Here is a 21,253-nt window from a genome sequence, read left to right on the forward strand (position 1 = left end):
GCCAACTCGAGCGAACACATTTGTAATGAGGATTATCATCTCACATCATTTGTTGATAGAGGCAGTTTGCATTCTTACTCAATCGATCAACTGCAAACACACTGTAGCTCCATGCAATGACATTGAACAATACAAATGCATTATGGTTGAAAAAAGCAACCTGGCTTTATATGAGCACTGAAATACTTCTTCAGAATTGATCCCAGCATGATGTTTTTACAGACTTACTCACAGTTGCAGCAGCACAGTCATAGAACTCATTACTTACTATGCTGCAGTTCATTTATGGCAAATGTTTACCTACATTCTGTGTTTAACAGAAACTAATCTTGTTGAGACTGACCTGCCAATATAAATGGAACACCTGCATGAAGTTGGTTAATTGGGTGAAAGGTCACTATTACTGATGGTGTTCAGTGTACCATTTTTTTTACTGTTATGTTCATGTTATTGACGGGGAAAATTAGCAAATATGTGGCTGTGCTTTTGTCTGTGCTCACAGAATCCTTAAATGGCTGCTCTTGCCCTTTGAGTAGGGGCACTGGATTAAGTTGGCGGCTCAAAATAACTTTGAATGAGCTGCTGCTGCTGACCTCCTGCTCCAAGGCGTGGTGAGGCTAAACCTTGCCAGGAAACAAGAACCACACCTGTGTAAGCTATACAGTGACTCAATAATCAACCACATTGAGTTTTTTTCACATTTTGTGGCTTTACACCGGAAATTAAAATGGATTTAATTTGTTGTAAGCTGCACGCTAAAGCTCTGTTACAAAACCCAATGGTCATGACCATAAAATAATTTCTCTGCTGACATACATCAAGATGTGGAAACCCTGAGGAGCAAGTAAGAAAAAAATCTGGTGATCCATTTTCTAAGTCTCATGTAAATTGTTTTCTCTCCTGTGTTTATGACTTAAGAACAGGTGAAAAAAAGGTTTTGCCAGGATAATATTTCTAAGTTCCTTGATTTTTTTTTCATCTATAAAACAAGTGGAAAAAAAAGTTTTGCCAGTTTTTCAAGGATCATTTTTGTAAGTCACTTTTTTGTAAGTTTGGCAGATGTTTTTTTTTTGTCTGGATGATTTTCTCAAGTGTTTTTTGTTGTAATATTCACTTTGGCCACAAGAGGCCAAAGTGCACCACTACTCCATGTTCTTAATAGGACTATAAGCATTCGTGTTTTCTTCCAGGTGAATTTTAGTTTCTTCATGCACTCTAAAGACAAGGTACATACTATGTATTGTTTGTTAGCAAGTTATGGAACATTACTGTCATGTCTCTCTTTTGGCTAGAAATGTATTTAAATTGGTGCTAATCTGCTGTTAGCATTAGCTATACAGACATTAGCCATTGACCTGTTAGCTAGTGAGTGAAAAACATATTGTTCATAGCTAACCAACAGCTACAACCTAGGTTAAGTTGACTGCATAGCTAACATTAGTTTACTGTAACATTACTCATGGTAACGACGCAACTTCACCCCTTATGAGTGGGATGTTTTACAAATAAAGATAAGAGAACCCCAAAAACCTTATGAGTGGGATATTTGGACACTTGCTAAGGGAAAAGGATAATTTGTACATTTAATGATAGCTATACCCAACAGAATAAGCACTTTGGATACATTTTGAATTTGGCAATTTAAATTATTATGGTTATTATTCATATTTATGATATATAATTGGATCCTGTTTATTGAATATAGCAATTATAGTGCAATTCTTACTCTTAATCAGTCCTCCAGTTGACAGTTGAATCATTGGTACTTAGAAATTGGCTCTCAAACCTTTTCATGTCAGGGACCCCCAAATTGATATGTAACAAGCCATGGACCCCTACTTGATATGATTTTTGTCCCAGGGAACCTCTCTGAGAAGATAGTTATTAGATATGATTTGGTAGAGAATTCCATAACTGTCTATACTGTAGGTGAGGAGATAACCGTGGAAAGAGTGAAACCTCTGATCAGAATAGTCATTCTCAAACACTGTGCTAACTTGTAGTGAATAGAATATTAGTAAAATTGAACTACTCACCATTTTTATGGGGACCCCGTGGAACCCCCTCAAGGACCCCTGGGGGTAACTGGAGCCCACTTTGAGAACTAAGACCAATCTAAATCACTCTTGAGGCCAGTCAGCTCATTTATGTTTGTTTAATATTCCAGAGGGAAGTCCAACATTTGACTTGTGGGTCCAACAATTTCATCCTAGAGGTGTAAGCCACATCAGTGAAGGAGGAGGTCATATAAGATTAATAAGCTTTGTTTATTTATTTAATTAATAAAATACTTAAGTAACATCAACTATGACTCTGCGTGATGTTGTCTTGTTTCACAGAAAGCAGAATGAGACCTACACACAGTTGGGGAGAAATTAAAACGTGATCAGCTGTGTGTAGGTAAGGTGTTATAAAGTATGACCCAAGCTATCCAAGCATATTGGAGCAGTGAGCTAAACTTAATTTTGTTGGCAGATGAAAGTGCTCAGAGAGAAAATAAGAATGTGTTGTTGGTTTTACCTCATGAATACTTTTATGCGAATCACAGTAATGAATGTACAATGTGCAGTGCATTAAAAATACCCAATTTCAGCTCACTCTCTCAATACATTATAATTATGCTTCTCAATTTAAGTAGTGGATTTTCCCCTCCCCTCTCATTTTTTGACTTTTAGACACTTCCCTTTGCTGGCCATGATATATGATAAAAGATTATTACTGATTGGAGTAGAGTCATTTCATTTAGATGAATCATTCTTTCTCTTGATAAAATTTGTGGGAAAAATACAGTGTGCACAGCCCAAATGTCCAAGCTGTCCAAGTATTGAAGGTTCCATTGTTGGCCAAGTAGCTGAACCTGATCAAATGAGGACATTACAAGTTTCCAGTTTTTCAACCTGATTAACTTCACTGTATGCAATCTCCACTCAGTTCGGCTTTTACTCATGCACCACCCAGTGTACCAAAGTACACCCCCATTCATTATTATGGAGGGTGTGGTTCAGTAGACAATAGTTCCTGTATGAAACTGCTCACATGAAGGCCTGTGGATCATCTTAAATAGCTGGGTTATGATTTCCGTGAAGAGACATTGCTTTGAGTTTTTCAAATGTATTTCTTTTGGTGCTCTGAGCACCATGAACCAAGTGCCATTCAGCTACATTGTATTGGGGTGATGGCAGATATCTCTGTGGCAGATATCTCCAAAACTAGGTGAATCACACTGAAACAATCTAGATGGATAGATAGATTTTTTTCAATTTTGGGTGAACTGCCCCTTTAAGGTGATAGAAAAGTTCTGAAAGATGGACCAAGTAAAAGACTATGGTTTATGCTCAAATGTTTGGTAAACTGGTATTATAATATATACCTTGCTTGATATTTTACTTGCCATGGGTGCCATTAATTCTGGAGCAGTAAATAGAATAATGTATTTGAGATATATTAATCTTTTCTAAAATCAACAGTGAGGATGCATGGTAACCAGAGACCACTGGGTGGTGCATGTGTAAAAGCCGAACTGAGTGGAAACATTTTTCTATCAAAGAAATGTCTTCGTAACAAAATTTACTTGGATACTGAAGATAGGGGTCTTTTAAGTCCTCAGCTTACTGCCTGGCTGGTATTACCAATATGGAACCGACTTGCCATTAAAAAGACTTTGGTTTAATTATGAAATGTCTTCTCTACAAGAGATTGCGTACAGTGAAATTAATCAGGCTGTGTAAATGTCTGATTATGTCCTCCAAAAATATAGGTACAACTCTGACACAATACTGAAAAGCTGGAAACTTGTCATCCCCTCATCTGATCAGGTTCAGGTACTTGGCCAACAATGGAATCTTCAATACTTGGACTGCTCGGACCTTTGAGTTGTACACACTGTATTTTTCCTACAGATTTCATCAAGAGAAAGAATGATTCATTTAAATGAAATGACTCTACTCCAATCAGCAATAATCTTATATCATATATCATGGCAAGCAAAGGGAAGGGTCTAAAAGTAAAAAATGAAAGGGGAGGGGAAAACCCACTACTTAAAGTGAGAAGCATAATTATAATGTATTGAGAGAGTGAGCTGAAATTGGATCTTTTAATGCACTGCCCGTTGTACATTCATTACTGTGATTCACATAAAAGTATTCATGAGGTAAAACCAACAACACACTCTTATTTTTTTTCTGAGCACTTTCATCTGCCAACAAAATCAAGTTTATCTCACTGCTCCAATATGCTTGGATAGATTTCTCCCCAACCATGTGTAGGTCTCCTTCTGTTTTTTGTGAAACACAGCAAAATTCAGAGTCATGGTTGCTGTTACTTAAGTATTTTATTTATTAAATAAATAAACAAAGCCAAACCTTACATGGCCTCTTCCTTCACCGATGTGGCTTACACTTCTAGGATGGAACTGTTGGACCCAAAAGTGAAATGTTGGACTTCCCTCTGGAATATTAAACAACAAAAATGAGTTGGCCTCAAGGGTGATTTAGATCGATCTGAGTCATTGGTTCTCACAGTTGGCTCCAGGGACCTCCAGGTGTCCTTCATGGGGTTCCAGGGGGTTCCCATAAAAATTATCCTGGCAAAACTTCTTTTTCACCTGGCAAATCTTTTTTTCCACCTGTCTCACAGATGAAAAAAATTAGGGAACACAGAAAGATTGTCCTGGCAAAACCTTTTTATCACCTGTTCTTAAGTCATAAACACAGGAGTGAAAACAATTTAGATCAGATTTAGAAAATGGATCACCAGGTGTTTTTTTTCTAACTTGCCTCTCAGGGCCTCCGTAGTAAGATCCAACAGACCATAAAGAGAATTTATACAATGAAGCCAAATGATAGTTTACTTCAGAGATAGAATTCCAGCTGCTATTCTGTGTCAGTGGCTCAGATAACCCAGCGGTATTAGACATTTGGAAATGGAAAAAAGAAAACACGGAACTACCCAGACTCTTCCTGATAATCCATCCAATCCTGAGCAGCCAGCCAAGAAAGACCTGGATCAGAGGGGTAACCCAAGAACCCAAGGGGCTCTCTGACAGAACTACAGAGTGAGTGCATCACTTTATAAATCTAGGCTGTACTGCAAAGCAGACAGAAGGAAGCCACTCCCTGATACAGAGGTATGACAGCAGCCTGGACTTGGTAAAGAGAGTCAAACGAGAGACTCTTGAAGAGCACAAGAGGCAGAAGAGACTGTTCTGATGAAATGGAAACTGAACTCTCAGCCATAAAACAAAGCTCTCTGTCAGGCGGAAACTGGGCACAGCTCATTACCCGTCTAATAGCACCCCTGCCGTGAAGCATGGTGGTGGCAATGTCATGCTGTGGAGGGGCTTTTCAGCAGAAGGGACTGGGAGACTTGTAAGGATGGAAGGAACAATGAATGGAACCAAATGAACAAATTTTCTCGGAGAACTTGCCTTAGAGTGCCAAAAACCATAGATGAGGGACGGCCACTTGTGTTCTGACAGCCAAATCAGCACTGGAATGGCTTCAGAAAAGGACTGTTGAAGTCCTGTAGCTGCCCAGTAAAAGGCTAGAACTGAAGTCCATTGAAAATTCTGCTAAATGACTTGACATTGATGTTAATATCCAGCTTCCGACAGGGAATTGAGACAACTCTAAAATCCGTACATTCTATTCAATATTGTACATAGTATTTAATTAGGAGTGAATACTTATTCAAATTAAATAGGCCAACTTCTTTATTCTATTCCCAATTCATTTGATTTTTTTTTTTTTTAGAAAATCTAAAAAGAATTCCCTTTTTTAATTAAAGGATTTTTTTTCACCTTGTTAGCTGCGTAGCTCAAGGCATTATAATGTTGGTTGATTTATAAGTATGCTGGTCTACCACATTTTTCCAGATTGCCATATGTCTGTATTTGATGGATTGCTGTGAAATTTTGTATAGACATTCATGTCATGGTTCTGTCCCAGTCTAGCTCTATTTTCCATGGTTGCCATTATCCACCAGTCCACCAGATGCTGTTGGACTGAGTGGGAGATGGACATATAAGATAGGTTGCAGATTATATTAAAGGACCACTTAAGATACTGTTGCTCATTTTATTGAAACATTGTTCAGCCATTTAACTGCCTAGTTCATATAGATTAGGAGAGCTAATAGAGCTGAGTGTAATCTGTAATACTTTTGCCTATGAGAATGTTTGTTAAATAGCCAGATTATTTTTGTGGTTGCATTTGGCCTGCTGACATTTTAGGCTTTCTTGAACCTACTTAATGTGTTTTCTGGGTTTTTAGTTTCTGTTTGCTCTGTGTTTCCCCCCTTTGTTCATGTAGTCCTCCTAAGCCTGCTTTTCCCTTCACACCTGCCCTGCATCAGTCTCGTTAGCCCCGCCTTGCTCCCTGTGTCTTCCCCAGCCAATCAGCTCCCAGCCTGCCCTTGTGTCTTGCCACTTGTTCCTTGTTGTTTTATTAGTTCAGTTTGTATTTAAGTCCTGCTTTTAATTCAGTGTTGGTGGATCCTTTGTTCTGCTCTTCTCAGTTCTGTCTTGTTCAGGTTTGTCCGCTTTTGTGAATCCTGTGACATTCATGGTTCCCAGAGGTTAAATTCTAATGACTTTGGTGATCCTTTGACTTTTCGTCTAGCACCACCAGCTGGTTGACATTTATGGCTCAGGGTAAAAAGTCTTGACAACTGTTGTATGGATTACCTTGTAATTTGGTGCAGAAATTCATGGTCTTTTTAATTTTTTTATTACAATGACATAACAGCCTCACAGACGCTCTAGTGTGGCGGTTGATTCGTGTTTGAACACATTCCACAAAGCCTTCGTTTAGTCCTTTCTGTATTCAGGCTGCAACATCATGAAATGCAAAAAAAAAAAAAAAAAAAAAAATGATAGAGGTTGAATACTGAAACCGTAGGCTCTGACAGTTACCCATAGAAATAGAAGCAAACCGGCAGGGGTGTCTTTTGTCTGAGCTAAGATCAAATCAGACAGTGAAAGAAGATGTCAGCTTTCTACTGGAGATGCAGAGCACACACAGTCATTAATGTGCAAATACACACACTCAAATAATGATTCATACGCATTCATAGGACAGATTCACTACCAATATAAGGTATGCATAAGCACATGCATAAAATCACCATGCTTCATACAGGTATAGTAAGCCCTTTATTGCCATTAGAGTGAAAGGAAGACATTACACTGATAGCTATTTGTTTCACTAAATGGTGACAGTTGTTTTACATGATTTATGGGGTAAACCTATAACCCAGTGCACCAATAAACCGTTCAAATAGAAACAGAAGCAAATTCAACTGACCAACTGAGTAAAATGAAAAAACAATATACTATATATCATTATCAGCCCTTATCATTAATCATTCATTATTACAGTATTCCCCCCAGGAATCATCAGAGATGAGCAGATGTAGAAAACAAATTAGACTACCCAGGAAGGAATAAAACAAAATGTGCTCAGTGCATCACCATTTTCTATCCTCTCTTCATCCTAATTGCAATAAATGGCTTACTAACCCCTATAAATATTTAAAGACTATTATTTGTTGCAACCTTAGAGTAGGGCATCAAATTTGAGCCAGCGATTTATGAATACATTTACAGCACATTTACAAAGGATTAGAAATATCCTTCAAAGTCGACGCTGAAAGCTAGTTTAGAAAAGCTTAATGGATGTTAGCACATGATGGAGAGTTTCCATTTTAGAGTATAGGTTGAGAAATTATAAACAACTGTACAATACACATTAAACTAATAGACCAACAAATCAATGTACTATGAAACAAGAGTGCAGTTCAGAGCAGATAATTCATTAACAATTCCCTCAAGCATTTAAGCATAGTTTGTTAATGACCAACAAATAATAACTGCTAATAATTTCACTGTTTATGACCAACCTGATTATACATTAGGGATGTAAACTAACTAACTTAGAAATACATTATTCGGGCATTAAGTGATAACATGCTCTGAACAGATATAATTTCTGCAGTAGTATTTTTTGTATCCGGTCACATAATTTTCCCAAATGTTGCACAACTTTCTCTTCTATCCTCAGTGTCTGATTTCTATTGAGATTAAATCCAAAATGAATTTAGAAATAATAGAAAGGCTCTTCTTATAACTTCAGATCTTGCCAGTGGTTATTGTCTGGACAGTGTGTGAACAGGAAGTGCCAGTATGACTTTCCTTGTTGCAGATTTGCCAAACTGTAAGACATGTAGGTAAAGGCTAAAAACACAGAGTTGTGGATAGATAGTTGTGGAAGTTTCTTTTTTCAGACATGAAGTGAGGTTCGTCCTCAACGATGTTTTACCACTTTTCACCAGATTAGTTTGGTATTTCAGGATAAAGCTTTTTGTTATTTTGCCTCATGATCCAATATTGAACCCTGGCAAATCTTTAAAATCTTGTTAAGGATCATCTCAAAAGTGCAAAATGGCCAAGAGAGCTTTTCAGCTTTTTGTCCACAGATTTCTCTCTTTTTTTCATAGACTTATCAGATAAATGAAGGCAAAACTTGATTTTTATCAGGACTTCCTCTCATTGAATACACAACCTTCATTTTTCTTTCTTTTTTTTTTTTTTAAATTATGCCGCATGCCACAATGAGCTATTATGACCTTTTTTTCTGTCAATAGCTCTTCTCTTTTTCATCATAGAAAATGAATCATAGACACTTGAGACCAGCTTTACATTCATCTTGACCTCCTCCAGTTTTTAAAGAAAAATAATGAAATATTGGCCAATGAAAATCTGGCTGTTAAAACCTCCTCGTTCTATTTCCACTATTCATTTCCACCCAGACCACAAAGAGTTACACAACTTACACAGTTTACTGTTTTGAATATGTAATTATTAAATTATGCTTTATTATTTGATGAACTTGGATAGTTTAAAATATTATGTTATCTTGCATATTATTTTATGAGCAGCTAACAGCACTTAGTTATACTACTACCTGTTACATATTCAGTACCAGTCAAAAGTTTAGACACACCTTCCCATGCCCTTGAATGAGAAAGTGTGTCCAAACTTTTGACTGGTACTTTATATACTTTATATACTATGAGTAGAAAACAATTTAACACAGAAAATGAAGCTGTCTAGATGATTCCTAAAAATGTAGGCTACCCCTCCGGTATAAATCTTATTACAGATATTTTTATAAAATGCACAGGCACATATAGTAGCTTTGCATTACACACGTATTAATAACATGAAAAGTAATAAAAATAAGTGGTTAAAAATACAAAGTACAAAATTATAATTATATGCCATTCATCATATATATATATATATATATATACACACACGCACACACACACACACACACGTATGTATGTATATACACATAATATACATGTAGTGAATGGAATCTCTTTTCTGTATTCTCCTGTGACCTCTACTGAAGCCTCCTTTAGATGTGCAGTGCTTACAGTATTTCATTATTCTCAACCCACAGATGGGGTCAGCCTTATATAGTGAGAACCTGAAAATATTAGTCACATGGGATCATCAGTGACATCAATGACATGTGATTCCCACACAGCATATTCAGATCAGAACAATAAGTACATTTCACACATAATGTAGCCTAACATTTGTCATAAAATTGTAGCACACACACACATTAATGCCCTTCAATTTAAACATTTAAATATCCTCTAAATCTTCTAAAAATAGCCTATAATAATAATAATACTAATAATAATAGCCTTTCCAAGAAAAATGATTAGAACTACAGTAGCATTAGTGGACTGATATTGCATTTGAATTACGTGGGTAGGGATGATATTATATTTCTTTTGTGAGGGATGAGTCACTTAATTCGCACTGGCTGCTGGTCACTGTATTCAGATTGCGGATAAAGGAAATTACGTATATCATTATTTTAAAAAAAATATGGCACATGAACTGAAATGATTTCAGGAATAATTCCAGGAAGACAGGGCCATTACTTTTACCCTTCAGATAGCATGAAAATGTGTATTATTTATTGCTGTGGGAAAAAAAAGAAAAGAAAAAAGAGTGCTATACTGTCCATAAAGAATGATACCCAGCACCATTGGGACCCCCTGCAGAAGTCAGTGGACACATTATCTCCCATAATTCATAAAACTCTCCTGCTTTGAAGTGCTGCCACCTGTTTTCTCCCCCCAGTGCTCTTCCTTACCCCTCGTCCTCATCCTCCTCCTTCCTCTGAGGACTGTAGCTTTAATGTCCTGTCTCATCTCTCAGGGTTTGAATGCGCTTTACATTTGGTATTCACTATGAAACTGATCGCCCACGTGTGCCGACCTTGCAGCGGACCTGCTCTGCCTGGTAAGGGAGTCTGGCCTCGCCTGGAATGCCAAACGTTGCAAGCAACGTCTGACCCTGGGGGGAGTCATTTTAGGGAAAAGCAAAAATATTATCCGCATGTATTTGTGATTGCCCGCCCCAAATGTCACTGTCACTGAACTGTGTGTCACGGTTCATCATTTTGGCACGACTCAAATATTAAATATTGGACAGTCCTGGGATTTCGATCAGCTTATTAGCATCACAGCCGCAGACCATAACAGCAGAAAAGCTGAAAATAATTGCTCTCTTAAATGTCACTGCAGTTGTAGTATCAGAATTAGATGAATTAGGTAACCTATTTCTCAATTCAATATAAATAATCAGATATTAAAGTCTACAGTGTGAAAATATGCACCCACCACATTGTTAGTGAGTGATGTAATGGGTCAATAACACTTCAAGGATCCTCAACGATCAGTGAATCCAGCACTGATTCATTTATTACACATGAAATTACTAGATGCACATACACACGTACTGGGTTTTTAGCTAGCTAGGGTCATGGCTCTAAGGATTGGAATATTGGTTTGTCTGTCGGCCAGAGCACCACTTTGATCAAGACTGAAATATCTCAACAAGTATTGGATGGATTGCCATAAAATTTTCGAGCCTCATGTACCCCTCAGGATGAATTATAATCACTTTGGTGATCCCTTAAGTTTTTATCTAGTGCCACCATCAGATCAAAAATGTACTCATCTGTCACATATTTTGGGTTATGACCAACTACCTGCAGAACTAATGACACATTCACATCAGCCTCAGCTCTACTTTGTGCATTTCTTATATGTTATCATGCTAATACCTTCAACTAAGATAGAGAACATGATAAATATTACCTGCTTAAAATCGCACTCCAGAGATTCAGTACCGCCCTTCGATAACAAAAAAGGTCAAACTTAAAGCAGCAAAAGCCCCAGGTTTTATTGTCAAGCTCAAAAAACAGCTACAGTTTTCAAAATTTAGCTCAATATTATGTTATTTTGCATCTCATAAATAGTGACCTCTTTTGAACTGCACACCTCCAGTTTGTAATATTGGCTTTTTGTTAAAAATTTAAAGTTTCACGGCCAAGCTGAGGAACACCCTAATTACATCATCAGGGCTTTTTTTTTAAACTTTGGAAAGCTCCTTCTAGAGCCAAAAAAAATGATACAACTGTTTCACAGACAGACTAGAACTTAATATGAGCAATTGGTGGAGCCCCTCCTTTAGCATCAGCCCATTAGCATTGTCATTCTGAGCAATGTTAGCATGGTGATTTTAGCATTTAGCTCAAAGCACAGCTGTGCATCAACTACAGCCTTATTGCACTGCTAGCTCGGCTGCAGACTCTCAGCTATTGTTGCTATTTGGCCTTCGCTGCATCAGCCAGTCAACTGTTTGCTTTCAAGATGGAACCAACAGCAAGACACCTCGCCGCACTGCAGCTCCATTACCAGCTATTTTGGGCCGACCACCAAACACCTCATCATTGTCTGTGCCTTAACTGTGATTAATGTGCTTTGCCCTGCTGGGGTTAAAACAACCGCAGCGCGCGCCATTTATTGGCTTCCCCTATGTGTTTGTTGACAAGCTGTCCAGGACACACTTAACATATCATCCAGCATGAAGAGAAGGTTGCATGGCAGCTACTTTGGGGTCAAGAGGTCAACTTATTACATTACCATCTGTTAACAAAGGAGCTTCCTCTGACAGACAAATAGACATATGGATGGACGGGCATGGGAAGCTTCATCATGCTTCATGTGTTGTGGCTTCATGGGATACCGCACCATCGCCAGCCGTTGCAGAGAGACGTGATGCTACGGCAGCCAATCGCGGAGAGGGAGAGGAATGCAGGATTGTAATCAAAAACACATGCTGGTGAGTGAGAGGGCCCTGTCTGTTGAGGGAGGATACCAAGAGACAGACGCACATACACTCAGACACACACAAAGGGCTTTGTGAAAACATACCTAAACAGGGAGATGTAGGACATGTCATTTATTTTACCTCACTCCTGCTCCCTCCTCAGCAGGATTTCGAACTCAGTCTGAAAGGGGGAAAGGGTAGCACAGCCGGCCTGCTAAAGATTTAACAATAAGGAGCAGTCAAAAATGATAAAGTATGGTTACATGTTCATTTGACATTAAGAATAGTAGCTCCCTCACTGTAGCCGCAGCTACAGCTATCCTCGCCCTCAACAAACCGCCAGGCCTGTGCTATATATACAGTCAGGAGAAACCTTGCAAAAGGGCCTGGTCATTTCCCTGTGATGGGCCTTTTGGCATGTGTAACAGAGTTGAGACTGTGCTTTACATGCTGGCTTTATGTGCTGACAACAAAAGCAAATTGCCTGAATAATGCACAAGCAATAAAAGTTTAATTATTATATCACAATGGTAGATTGTATAAGTAAATGCCACTCAATAAATACACAAAACACACATAAATAAAATGGGTAAAGTTGTATTTCTTTTTTTAATTCCATTTTTGCTCATTTATCACCTACTGTAAATTGTTATTTATAGTGTTAGGCGGCCCTTTCCAAAATTGGACACAGCTAATTTTATTTCCTGGGCTACTAAGCTTAACGATAAAGTGGGCCTGGAATTTATGGTAGTTTCCACTGGCTAACCAGACCAGTCCAATAGCAGTATCAATCAGGGAGGAAACTGCTGCAAGGCCAGTGCTTTGTGGAATTAAAGCTCTGCTCCCGACTGCACAGCTCCCCAGTGTAGAGCTGCAATTACATCCTAGCCATTCTGTTAGCTATGCCTCTGCCATGCTTTTGGGAGCAACTTTCTCTGCACCAGATCCAAAAAAAATTACATTTTTAAAATCTGTTTCAGTAGCGGAGGAAGCATGTCACATTATTTGACTCCCCCCCCCCCCCCCCTCCACACTATGAATTCAATTTGACCTTGAATAGCTCTACCAGTTGCACATGTTTCTGATAAGTGAATTAGACTATGTGGTATTTAATTGTTGTGCTTAGGTGGGCTGAGAGTACTGTGTTAAAAGCCCTTTTCAGACATGAAATACCATACGTAGCACTGCTGCATCAAGCTCTAATAGTAATGACTTTTATCTAACTGTTCTTTACATTTTTATTCAGACATTATAATTACAGAGAAAGTTGTGTGCTTGGTATCACTGCTGGAGCCTTGAAAAGTTTAACATATATATTAATATAAAGTGAGTTTTCTCTTTTCTCTCACGCTACACCCCCTACACCCCCTACACCCTTAGCCCCCGCTTCCCCTAATGAAGTTTCTCATCAATTTCATCATTTCACATTATTAGTTAGAGAATTCTGCAGCTTGTTTTATAACATCTGACAGTGAACAAGCACAGAATGAGAAGACATTAAGTTGGAACTCTGGGTTAATTCCTCTTTGACCACATGCTGCATATAAAACGTATTGCTGGATATTTCATCCATGTTGGTATGGTGATTTAAGGATAGATGATGACTTACGTGACACGTTTATTACAGTGATGTCAGTCAGGTGAAAAGTTATTATCTCCCAGGGTAGCCTATTCAATCTTATGTTTTTGTATGCTTTTGTATTAACTCTACAGTATTCATATTCAGACTTGTGCCTTATTAAAAGTGCTACCAGTTAAACTTCACTAGGTTCAGCCTTGTAAGATTGCCATTGACTGCTAACACATTTATATAAAGTGCATGTTTATTACTCTCTCTCTTAAATCGAAGCAACGGTACAAAACTGAAATTCTTTGTGTATGCTCATGCACGTTTTTTAGTTTACAAGAGCATTAATATATCTTCAAACAAGATTTTTTATTTTTTATTGATGATTGAAGGAAAAGAAAAAGAAGTAAGGTCATGCTGTACTTTAAATGTTATTTTATCAGGATATTTCATGCTTTCGTTTGGTTTGTTCTGTCTCCTCTGTTGGACACTGCTTTTATGGCTAAAATAGCCTTTCCGCTTTTGAAAAGAAAGAGAGCCAGTGCTGTTTTCTCAAAGATGTTGTCCTGACCCTTACCCTGAAATTAGCCCCACAGTGACCAGTGGCCTGGTGAAGGCGCTTCTGTAGACTTGCAAAGTGAGCTGGCTTTTGTTCTGCTTCACTGTGACCAGACTGGGCACAGAAGTGTGGCCAGACAAATAACCAGATCCAGATTTGGTACTTAATGAGGTGTGATGTAGCGCTATGTTGAGACTGTGGACATGAATTGGGTCTGAGGGTGAAATAAAATAAACAGACCATGCTCGAGCGCTGTGATAACATGATCTATTACATTAGAGCAATCCAAAGTAGATTGGCTTGTACATAAGGGTTCATGGTGATTTTTTTTTGATTATTACTTTATAAGATTGTCTCAAAGATCTCATATTAGCACTTGATAAAATTATTTTTTCTCCGCAGGGGTTCCCTTTGTGGAAGTGGAGGGTGAAGTGTAGCTGCAAGCTGAATTCATCCCCCAGGCAAACTCTGTATGACAAGAAGACACATATTTGTTGTACACCACAGGGCCTGTGGAACTACTGCAAATTGGTTATATCTCTTACTGCACTTACTCCTCTGGGAGCTTTTCAACTATTGAACAGAGAGGAAGTTCTTATTGCATTATTGAAATACTGTCTCATTGGTATCCATTCATCAGCATGCTCCCCACTCTTGTTAACAGTATGGAAAATGTTTAGCTCTTTCTTTAAATGTAAGACTTTAAATGATGAAGAGATTCATCATCAAAAATTGGCACAACTGAGCATTCGCTACACCCCTCCCCCAAACAGTGATTGTCCAATCATTTCCAAAACCAAAACCACAAAAGCAAAAGTGTAATGTGCAATTGCTAGCATACTAAGTAGCCTACCACTTAATTACAGTAGTAACCGGGCATTACCTCCAAAGCCAAAGAGCACATCATGAACTACCTACACTAGTATGTAGGGTTGGTGCGTACCAAACTAGTACATCCACTACATAGTATTTCCCCACTGTAAGGAAGCTGGTCCCCAGCGACCCCAGTGACCCCAGTAATGAGTAACTGAGATGGCATCACATTTGCCAAACACCTAAAATCTGTACTGTTGTGAAGGCTAAAAGTGAAACATACAGGTTGAAACTACAACGTATGTAATCTGAAAAGCCAAATAGGGTTATGTTATAACAAAATGACAATCTGATCTTACATTTTTCCTTGTCATAGTACCTGTCTTGTACTACTACATTGCAGTACTAGAATAATGCTATTTTTGTTGTCTTACCTGGGTCATCAGCTGGTGAATGCTGACTTTTTACCTCGGACATAGAGCTTTCATTTGTCACAATATCATGTTTATAGCCACCAAATGCAGATTTAAGGACAACTTCAACAGGAATACGTTTTTAAAACAAGTTAGCCGGAAATTTTAAAAAGTCAGCTGGAGAAAACTTTTTTTTAACCAAATCATAGAGCTAATGTTAGCTTAACTACATAGCTAACTAGAGCTAATAATATGCTAGTGACGGTTGTCATTTCAGCAAAATTGACGGTTGTCGGCTAAAAGCTGCTTTTGTCTACCACTGTCTGAAATCAAGAATATATTCTTTTAAAAATTACTAAGAATTTCAAATGCGCCATGTGAGAATGGAAAGACAAAGACTGGAATTAGGTTCTCAGAGACTTTAATGTGTATCTTTTCCAAAAAGTATCATTTCAGTTCAAGCAACAGTAACTATTGGAGGACGGGTTTAGGAAACAGTCACCTGGCATAAGAGGGAAGGATACATGGTTTTGACTAAAATGTTCTATTCAAATAAAGGTAAATGCATGTGCTGTTTTCACTGAAAGATTGAGGCCAATGTTCGAGCATTCAGGCTGTTCACCAACTGTCTCACCAATTAAGTGTCCTGTTCTTTATCTGTAGAGCTCTGATGATAACAACGTCAAGGGGAGCGAGAAGCAGAAGAGGGAGTAAGCCAAGAGTCTGAGTGACTTTCTGAGACAGACCAAAGAGGAGAGGCATCCTTGAGGTTGACATCGATGTGGAGAACTAATCTGCCTGCAGGCTGTGATTCAGACCCAAGGTGAGCCCTGTGACATTTTGAGCTGATTAGGAATTTCACCAGCCTTAGCCTTTTGTGTCGTGTCAACTGTTCTGACATTGCATTACGCCATTTCATTATCATGCAGTCACATCTAATAAGGGCACTGTCCCCCAACCTGGTGAGGAGTGTAAAAAAATGGCCTCTTTAATGCGTGGTGGTCTGAGAGGAAGGGTAAAAAGACAAATCAAGCCTGTAACTGTTAGATAAGTGTGACTGGGCTTTTGGCCCAGAACAAATTACATTACTGTCACATTATGTCCCTGGTATGCATGAATTAAGCACTGACTGGGTGACTCTCAGCCCTCCCTGACTAACTTCCTCCCAAAATCTTCCGTGAATTTTTATTATTTATTTCCCATCAGGATGGAGAGACAGGCCCATTCACAGACTTTCTTTTCCTCTTTCCATCCTATTTGCATGGGGAACAATCTGACACTTTCACTGCTCAGCTGTTGGAATGTGAGAATTGCACTGGGAGAGGAGTGTGGTTAGTTGATGGCCTTTCTGTGCTGATTCAGACATTGCAAGAAGATGAGAGGGTTCTATAGTCTGAGTGGCTCCTCAGCCAATACTGCAGCTCTGAGACCAGATATGCAGTTTAATTCAGGTCAAATGTCAGCCTTTTTGGCTCTAAGAATAGTGTGTGTTGCTCAAAAAAAGGTCGCTCTACCCCCTGACTGAAACAGACAAAGGCCAAAGACATTTGGGACTTTGATTTCTCTCCCACTGGCAAATCTAAGAGCCCTTGTCAGGCTTTCCCGAACCTTGAAGTTGAGCGATGTGTCATGCTTAGACTGACATCTCGTCCAAACAGATTAATGGTAAGATACGTCCATATCGTCACCCTGGAAAAAGGACCATCTGAGTGGACAAAAGCAGAATGGCCTGGAGGGACTAAGCTGTCTCTCCCCGTTTCATCGTTACAGCCTGTGTGTGTGTGCCCTCATGATGCAGACTTGGCTGCTGATGAAGTAGACACATTTAGGTAGACAAACAATCCCTCTGTATACCTCAGAGTTCACAAAAGTCACATCCTGCAGAAGAATGTGTGTATGAGATATAAATTTGGCTGAGCAGAATTTGGCTGACCAAGTGGCAAGAAGGAAAGGACAGAACAATGCCATGAGTCAAAAAATGATTTTGACTCATCTATATGTAATTGTTTGTATCCTGAGTGATAAGGCCCAGCAATGACACAATGAGACAGGAAAGAGGGTGGAGATGGGTTCAGTTTAGCTCTTCTCTTTTCTATTTAAAAAGGGGAAACATGACCTACTGGCTCTCTTTGTACGATGAATAAAAATAATGAAACATGCAGGCTACCGTATAGCACCAAAATATACTGCACTACAGTATGCACTGTACCCATATCCTTTCCACGTCATGTCATCTCTCTCTTCTCAGTCTTTCTGTGTCTCTCCCTCTCCTGCCATAAGCACATAAAGACAGCTATTCTTAGCTGACTCCCCCACAGGTGAATTATGGATGAGATGAAAAGCTCATAATGATATTTGGCTGATCAAGTATCATGCTAAAATGCCACTTAAAGTGTGATACAGCTCACTGGGAGAGAGAGCTTTCTTCCCCTCCTCGCCCCAAAAATGTGCGACAGCACAGACAGCGAGGGAGGGAGAGTCGTATCATCGAAGCGGCTGAACAGACAAGATATGAGACAGACAGTGAGGGTGACAGACAAACAGCCATGGTCATTGGGGGCAACCAGTAGGGAGAGACACTGTCTGGGGCGCAGATAATAAGCTATTGCCTCACTTGGTTATTGCAGCAAGTCCAATGGCAAATCCCACGGAGACCTCAATTCACTGTCACTTAAAGGTATGAACAGCTTGTCTGTGCCTGACATGTGACTCAGCCAGGTGTGTCTTATTAATGTTGGAATTTACGACTTTGACTTTTCCCTGATTTTTAAATGTGTCCCGGTGAGGACTGGCTTATAGCCTTATAGAATGGGTGCATGTCATATGTCATACAGTTGGGGGTAAATGCCTGTTCATGCATGTGATGTCTCATGTGCTTGTATGAATTATCCCACACCTACATGTACGTCACCTTTACAAGGTTACACGCCCAGCCAGATCAGTATATGCATTATCTATAAGGGGGACATGATGTATTTCTATAGATTCTGCATCTTAAGTCATGACCTTGAAACATAACAGGATAAAGATGGTGGGTCTAGGTGGTTTTGTCACTGCAACTCAATTAAACACATGACAAAAAACTGAAGAAAACATCTTTGCAAAATGACAACACATGTGCAATTTGACCATTTAACAGATACAAAACTAATATATACCAAACATGGAAATGTGCTGCAAATTGAGAAACGCAACCAAATACAGAAACATGCTCATATTTGGTGTTCTTACATTTGATTGTGGTTATTTTAATCTAATTTGTGTTTGTTATGCTTGTTATGTGTTTTGCAATGTGTTGAGCTCTCAGGGTCATCATAGTTTGTTTTTTTTTTGTTTTTTTCTCTGGAAATCTTGTATATTTGCAGGCAGAGGCAAAACAGTTCTTTGTACTGTCTAATTGATTTGCACAACACTGAATGTTGTGCTTGCATCCATTCAGAGAGAAAAATTTGCAAGGTGTCCAAATATAACCGGCAGTGAAATAATGTGTCAGTAGCCTTGGAACGAGGGAAAACAGAAGCGGATTAAATGTACATGTTGCAAGAGTCAGGCACTTGATGTCAACAAACAGACAGACCACAAGAACTCAGGGACATAAAAGACACTGAGAGTGTGAGTTGCGAGTTGTTGTCCAAAGTAAGCCATTTATAGTGTTCTCATGCCTCGGATAATTTTCAGTGGCAGCTCCCTACTAAAACTACTGCATATGTGTGAATTTAATTACCTCTCAAGGGAATTACCGTAGCGGTGATTGCCACTTTCAAAGCCTCCTTGATGCCAAACACAACATGACCCGTGCAGGTGTGGCCCTAGTGTTCACAAGGAACTGTCTCGCTGAGCGGAAAGTGTTTAAGCGCTTCCTGCAGGGGTGCTAAAGGAAATCATCTCAACCATGAATACTAAATGACCCGGGGTGTACATTGGTACATCTCAAATATGTGCTTGGCCCTGGTCCAGCGGAAGGGAAATATGACTTCTGCTGCATAATTTATAGAAAATAAAAGGCTAAGCTGTAATGGTATTGACACTGGATTTGTGAGGTGTCTTTAGCGTCGCCGGAATTTGTTTTTGATTCTGGATGTCTGTAAAATTCTCCCTTTTTCGCTGGAAAGAAACGGATTTGCGGAAACTCCATGGGGGCTGCTAGATCACTGTCAGATGTGACACTGTAAGCTGCTGTTTGTTTTCACAGCTTCTTTTCATAGTCGATGAGTATGCTACGACATGACAGATACCAGGGAGAACATCAGGCTGGTGTGCCCTTCAGAGATGTCCCTTGGAAATAAGTGTTTGTACGAAACACAGAGACAAACAGAGCTCCTCTGAGCTTGCTCCTACTGCGCTTTAATGTTTTCTCCATGCTACATGTGTTTTTTTTCCCCCCTCCTGAAATAAATCACACATTTATACTGTAAATATGCTACACTCGCCCAGGTAGTACCCGAGTGCATTGGGACCACTTATTCATACAGCTTATAAGTTACTACCACAGGGCATGATGAAATTTAACCTCTAAAAACTAATAATATAAACACACAGGCCACAGTAGAAGTCATAGGATCTAAATGAATTTGTGAGGAAAAAATTTCCAGCCACCGAGCTATGTAAATGTATCCTCAGCCAAAATCGCTTCGGCCCTTGCCATCCAGGTTATTTACGAGCTCTCATTAGCAAATGACTTTCACACAGGGCTGTATACTGTATCCTCTCCGCCTTCACTTCATACTGTAAAAAAGAAAATCCACAGAATTAATGTTCTGGAAAATATAGTCGTAATAAAAAGCGTTGCGAGCTCTCGTGCACCGCCAAAAACGTTCCCCCTGTTCACTCAAATCAGCGCAATTAACCTGCATGAGAGAACATGGTGTTTTAATTCATTACCGCCCACAGCACGACAATGGGCATCTGTTCAGTGAAGCTGCATTCAGGAGCTGCAGACTGACAGCGATTCTTGTACTGTACTGTTGCTTTGGCTTGACTTGAAACCAACTCTTGGTGCTGGCTCACAAACACTGCCAGTAAAATATAAGCATATGTACAGTGAGCGCTTTATTTCAGCTTGAAAATTCTGCTTTAAGTTTGTTTACATATCATCCCAAAGCCCCAAACTTTCTAGTGTATCAGCCTTATCATAGGTGATACCATCTGGTGTGCAAGAGCAAATGATTGAATGACTGCTGTGTGTATGGCATATTGCCACCTGGCAGGTGGATACATTAAAGCTGTCCCGGGAGAGTCAGCGGTTGCAGGCATGCTGAACACTCCCTCCGCCGCCACTGACATCCTCAGGACGCTCCAATCGAGCATGCATCATTTCTGAAGCAGACTCCACGTCGTCTTCTATGCACAGTTGTTGTGGGAAAACATGCTGTCATACATGATGCAGACGCAGCATGCTGTCTAAGAGACAATAGCAGGGCTCATACGGGGAGGACAGTGAGTTATGACATCTGCATGCTGGCATCATAAAGTGGCAGGGTCTGGGGTTGCACTGGATGGTACTGTGGAGATAACACACCAGTGATGTAGATCAGGCCTACCAGAAGCCTTCAGCTTCTGGTAGGCCTGATCTCACTTTAGAAAAAAAGCTCACTTCAACTTTGGTCTTGAGTTTTTTCTTTTGAATTTTTTTATTTCAGGACTTACATTATCTGTAAATCAGGGCTGCAACTGCTGATTAAACAATTGATTTATTATAACAA

Source organism: Thunnus thynnus, chromosome 18, assembly GCF_963924715.1.
Source record: "Thunnus thynnus chromosome 18, fThuThy2.1, whole genome shotgun sequence".
Taxonomy (NCBI): Eukaryota; Metazoa; Chordata; class Actinopteri; order Scombriformes; family Scombridae; genus Thunnus; species Thunnus thynnus.